Raw genomic sequence first — 6000 nt, 5'->3', positions numbered from 1 at the left:
TTACTTCATTTTACATTAAATTAAGCTCAAGAGCAAGAATGTAAATCACATGCTCACAAGTCTTCTTCCGACAAGCCTTTGTTACCATGGAAACATTTTTTTTTTCACAAGCATCAATCAATGAGCTGGTGGAAAACAAAAGATTATAGTGCACCAATTATACTTCAGCCAAATTAGAGAGGAAAAAACTGATAGAAAATAAGATAGGAAGAATGTAACAAGAACTTTGCAGAGGAAAGGAAACACAGAGAGAGGGGGGGAGAGGGAGAGAGAGAGAGAGAGAGAGAGAAGCAGCTAAACATGAATGAAGGAACATTTTTGTACTATTTATCAAAGATTGGACTGGCTGAAAATGCCTTGTACAGTAGCTCCCTACTTGCTTCCCAAAATAACACCTATTCACATTTTTAAGAGAAAATATCTGGGAAAAGCTGCTAAATTTCCTTATTTAAGCTTTGCCATTTATAAGATAATTATATTTCTATGCCTAAAAGAGAGCCCCAAATTGAATATTAAAATGGGTAAGATGCTTTGTGCTGATGCATTGGAATGACTGTCATTCTTTGAGGAGCTGGCAACGTGACAGACAAGTTAAGGCCAAGCTTAATGTAAGACTATGAGACTTTAAAAAGGAAAAGACATCCTGCCTGTCAAGACAGCCTGGCTGGGTATTCAGCAAAACAGTCCAGACAGTGACCCTGAGCAGCACACAGTGGGGGTCACGATTACATGCCCCTTTGCTTGGAGTCATAGCTTCAGGCAAACAATAGACATTGTTCACACTCCATTGTTCAAGAGCATTGGAAACATTCTATGGGGGGGGGAAATCAGTGTTATAACACAGCTGGAACATTCCGTTATTCTTTCAGGAAATTAATAGTATCAACTTTTTATATCCTGTTATTCCTTCAGTAATGCTGCATGGTACATTTTAGCTGAAGAATAACTATATTCTCCAGGATAGGCTAAGATATGATAAATAGATGGATGTTTTTACAGAGTGATTCCAGATTTTTCCTGGTCAAAACTGACCATAATATCTGCAAAAATAAGTTGGGAGCTCTTGCAAATGCCTTTATTGTATTTGTTCTTTGTTGTTCTAACAAGCTTTCTAGCAAAAGCATTTGGGATCGTTTCAACATTTATAACTGGAATGGTCTAATATGATGTTGCTGGACGTAATGGACTTGTGTATGCCTTCTTTTGAGTATGCTAGTGTTCCTGCCATTCATGCAGCTTTGAAGATTATAACAATACATAGTAGCATATACTATATACTAGTTAGCTATCTGTCTGTCTGCCTACATCAGGCATGTCTAACCCATGGCCTGCAGGCTACATACTGCCCTGGACAGCTGGAATCACAAGATCGTAAACTTCTATCATTATTGTGTGATTTATATACATTAACTATATTATATATTTTGTATGCAGCCCAGGACAATTCTTCTTCACTCAATGGGGCCCAGGCAAACCAAAAGTTGTACACTCATGGAACACACACACACACACACACACAGAGAGAGAGAGAGAGAGAGAGAGAGAGAGAACTGGTGTAAAGTAACTTTTTTGCCTTTTGTCCCATTATTGTTTCCAGAAATGTATTTGTCTAGAAGTGTATTAGACATTAACTAGAAGTGGTAGATAATTATAGTTTAATCATTGTTTTGCAGTGGTCCAGAACCCAAAGCAAATGTTAGAAACTTTCTTCTGAGTTAGTGCCGGAGGTGGAACGTGACATCAGGTGCTAGAAAAGGGCAGTAGGTGCTTTAATATCTGTAGTAAACTTGGTTAACTGGTTGGTTTTGTTGTGGTTTGGGGGAGTTTGGAAGATTTTTATGTGCAAAAATATATCTGCCAATATTTCAGAATCTAAAAAGGAACATGATTAGTCTGAAAGTTAAGCAAGCATTGAGCCTATTTACTACGTGGATGGGAGATTTTCAAGGAACAATAGGATGGAGGGTAGATTGAAAAGTCAGAGAATGTGGCATAATTGTGAATAGTGAAAAGTACAGGTCCACATTTGGTAGGACAGAAGAATCCATGAAGAAGTTTAAAATGAGTAGGATTCAGAGGTGGGGGGTTGGACGGAAAAAAAAACCCTTTCCCACAGGATCACAATGGGAAAAGCAGTTGGGGAATGTCTCAAAATGCTGCTAATTGCACAATTCATTCAAAATAAGTGCCATTGAGAATCAAAAGAGCAAATGAATTTCTTAGAGCAATTAGGTATTTTTGAGCTTCAACTTTCCTTTTGTTTTGCATTTAAGCTTTGAAAGGTAGTTATTGTTGTTTTACGCGCAGACACTCATACACACACACACAGGGGAAATAAGTGAAGTGTTAGTTGTTAGGCCTGTTCACCATGGCCATCATCATAAAGTATTTATTTAAAGATAAAGTATTTATAATAGGTAGAATGGATTCATAGAAATTTTTCATAACACACTTTCGGTGTATTTGATACACTGCTAGAGAAATGAGGTTATTGGGTGAATGTAATGAATTTGAACAAAATATGTGCTGAGAAATTGAGTTTTGTTATACCATCTGGGAAATCTCTTTCACTCAATAGTTATAAAGGCCCCAGTTTTCCAGTATTCTGCAAAAGCTTCTTGTTTTGTTTTCTTTTTAAAAGTGAAGAATGTTTTAAAATAAAGGCCCCAAATCATTTTTTTTTTCATTTCACTTCTTTAAAAGATCTACAGCTTGATTTTCTGCTGGGATTACTCTCCAGAAGTAAGCAGTGCTGAAACTCAAGACAGGTTATAGTGATTTACAACAGATCTTATTTACTCAAAATAGATTGTAGGGATTTAAATGGCACAATCCATTTCAAAATCATCATCTTGATCCATTGATTTAATGCATTGCAAATACAGATATCTTAAATACTATTCAGTAATATAAGATGCCAGAGTAAGGAGGGACAGAGGTGAATACTGGTTTTAGTGATCCACAGTTCTAGGTTCAAATTATAGCAACCGTGTGATCAGAGCAATAAGCATTGCTTAACTTTTAATGGCTTTGGAGCAATAGAACCACTGAAAGTAATTTATATAGCCTGCAGAAGAGGCCAAATTTCATGGCCCAAGAATGAAAATTGGAACAGGGATATTTGGGAGTGTCACAAAGGTCAAGAGGACACCAGCAGCCATGTGACTGATGCCTCATCCTCCCCCCCCCTTTTTTTTTACAGAAGTCAGAGATGCAAAATAATAGTTGAGAATAATCATGTGATCATAGCCACAATCTTGATTTTGTTGGGTCCCCCTGTCCTAACATCCCTGATCAGATGGACTGCATTTTTCAGTGCCTGGAATCTATCATCTCTGCCCCTGATCCACTCCAGACTTGGTTCTCCTCCAGATATGCCTTATTGTTGGGATAGGACAGGATAGGATAGGATATATATTTTTTCTCAATATCTCCTCTCTCTGTCCCAAAAATCACAGAGAATTACTCTTTCTCTTGAATGAACCGTTTTAATCTGTGAAATATGCTATACATTTTCTCCACTAGAGGAACTCTTTTTGCTCTTCATTTCACTGTATTTTTCCCAAAACAAGCAAAAATTAAGGGTTGTAAAATATTTATAAAGAGAGTGCAGTTTGAGAACTTTTGCACAGATTTCTAGGAAACTGCTAATATTTCAGCCTTAACAATAATCTAGATTTCCTGTAAACATTATCCATTAAAATAGGAAAAACATGAGTCCTTTAAAAAGAGATTCAGCTTAATACTTGTTCTGGCAAAAATTGATGATTCTAACTTTTTTGCAAAATGGCATCATGTTACGATAAAAATAAACAAAATCATTGTAGCCATTTATGTTTTCCCCAGATTAAATAATAGGAGAGCAAATATTCTGATCTTGGGTTCAAGTCAAATCAAATGTTTCTGGAAGGAAAGTAGAATGGATTGGGCCATTTATAGAGCTCTTGGAAAAGATCTGGTTAGTCTCCACGTAATCATACTAAATGCATAATTTAGGGCCATGAGATTTAACATTATTGGAAGAACCCACTGCATATTTAAATAAATAATGCACCTTTGAACATATTTAAGTTTTTTGCGGGGGAAAAGTCCAAGAGGACAAAGAGGAGGTATAATGGGTGTAATCATGTCACACTGATAGGCAGGACTGAATCTCTTTCCCCCCCCCCGTTTTTTTGGCAAAAAATAAGATTGGATTCCTCTTAGTTTATTTTGCCATGTGAAGCCTGGTTTGCAACACAGCTATTATTTTGTGTGTCAAAAATGAAGTTGTTTTGATAAAACTAATTAGCATCATTGGATCAAAAAAAAAAAAAAAAGGAGACATTTGGCCCAGAAGTGACAGGTTGTCTACCCCAGATAGTGATGATTAGGTGGGGGGGAAGGCAGAATAACCACAATAAGAAAAATATATTTATGCAACTATTAAATATTAAGATGTGAATTTGCCTTTGTATACTGCATAACAAACTATAAAAGAGTTGTACTGTGGAGTTTTGGTGCTCCCTGAGCTTGATTGTTGGCTTTCAGATGTTTTATTATCCATGCACTGATTATATTACCTAGTCAGGTAATAAAATGTCTGCAAGGCAATAACAAAGCTCAGAGAGCACCAAGGACTCCATAACAAACTATGTTTCCATATGATGACGTCATATTAAGAGAATACATAACTAGCCATCCTTTCCTTTTACACTTGTACTTACAGGGCATGCACCAATGTATATTCACACTTTGTGGTCATCATTGATGGTGTCATTACTTCATTGATAAAAATTGGGTGGCTATTATTTCACAGTTCCCATAACATTGCTGTCATCATTGGGAATGTCAAATGGCAACCTGCATCTTTTTAATACTGCCAGAGAAGCTCAGAAATCCTTGCAGATCATTTCATCAGTTGACTGATAAAGACAAGAACCGTGGCATCCTCATTTCCCCTAAATACAATGGAATCATTTATTTATTTATTTATTTATTTATTTATTTATTTATTGGTTCGATTTATATACCGCCCTTCTCCGGAGACTCAGGGTGGCTTACAATGCGTTAAGCAATAGCCTTCATACTTTTGTATATACCTGCTTAGTAGGGCTTTCTCTGCCCCCACAAACCGGGTCCGGATATATAACATATATCACTTAATTTACCAGTAATCTGTAAAGTTTGTTCCTTTTCCACAGCCAGAAAAAACAAAGATCAATATAATGGTAAAAATGGCCTATTTTATTATTTTATTATTTTATTTTATTGAATTTCTATACCGCCCTTCTCCCGAAGGACTCAGGGCAGTGTACAGCCAGAAATAAAACCATAACAATATAAAAATTAAAAACAATTAAAACAATTCAATAAATTGGCCAAAAACTCTAATAAAACAACCCATTAAAATAGTTAGGCCAGCCTGGCTTGTTGGAATAATAATGTTTTTAGGGCGCAATGAAAGGTACGAAGGACGGGAATCTTATGAATCTCTGGGGGCAGCTCATTCCAGAGGGTAGGGGCCCCCACAGAGAATGCTGTCCCCCTGGGGGTCATCAGCCAACATTGCCTAGCTGACGGCACCCAGAGGCGCCCCTCTCTATGGGAGTGTACCGGTCGATGGGAGGCTATCGTTGGCAGAAGGCGGTCTCATAAATATCCAGGTCCCAAGCCATGGAGCGCTTTAAAGGTAGCAACCAGCACCTTGAATCGCACCCGGAAGACCACCGGGAGCAAGTGCAGCTCGCGCAGGAGCGGTGTTACATGGGAGCGGCCACATTCTGGACCAGTTGGAGCCTCCGGGTGCTCTTCAAGGGGAGCCCCATGTAGAGAGCGTTACAATAGTCCAGACAGGAGGTGACGAGGGCGTGCATAAGGAGTCCCGGTCCAGAAAGGGATGCAACTGGTAAATCAGATGAACCTGATAAAAAGCCCCCCTGGCCACAGCCGTCAGGTGGTCTTCTAAGGACAGCTGCGAGTTATGCCTTATTATAAACACTCAAAAATTAAATCTGAATT

Source organism: Pantherophis guttatus, chromosome 2, assembly GCF_059756535.1.
Source record: "Pantherophis guttatus breed Tessera chromosome 2, ASM5975653v1, whole genome shotgun sequence".
Lineage (NCBI taxonomy): Eukaryota > Metazoa > Chordata > Lepidosauria > Squamata > Colubridae > Pantherophis > Pantherophis guttatus.
Note: the sequence above shows the minus strand (reverse complement) of the source record.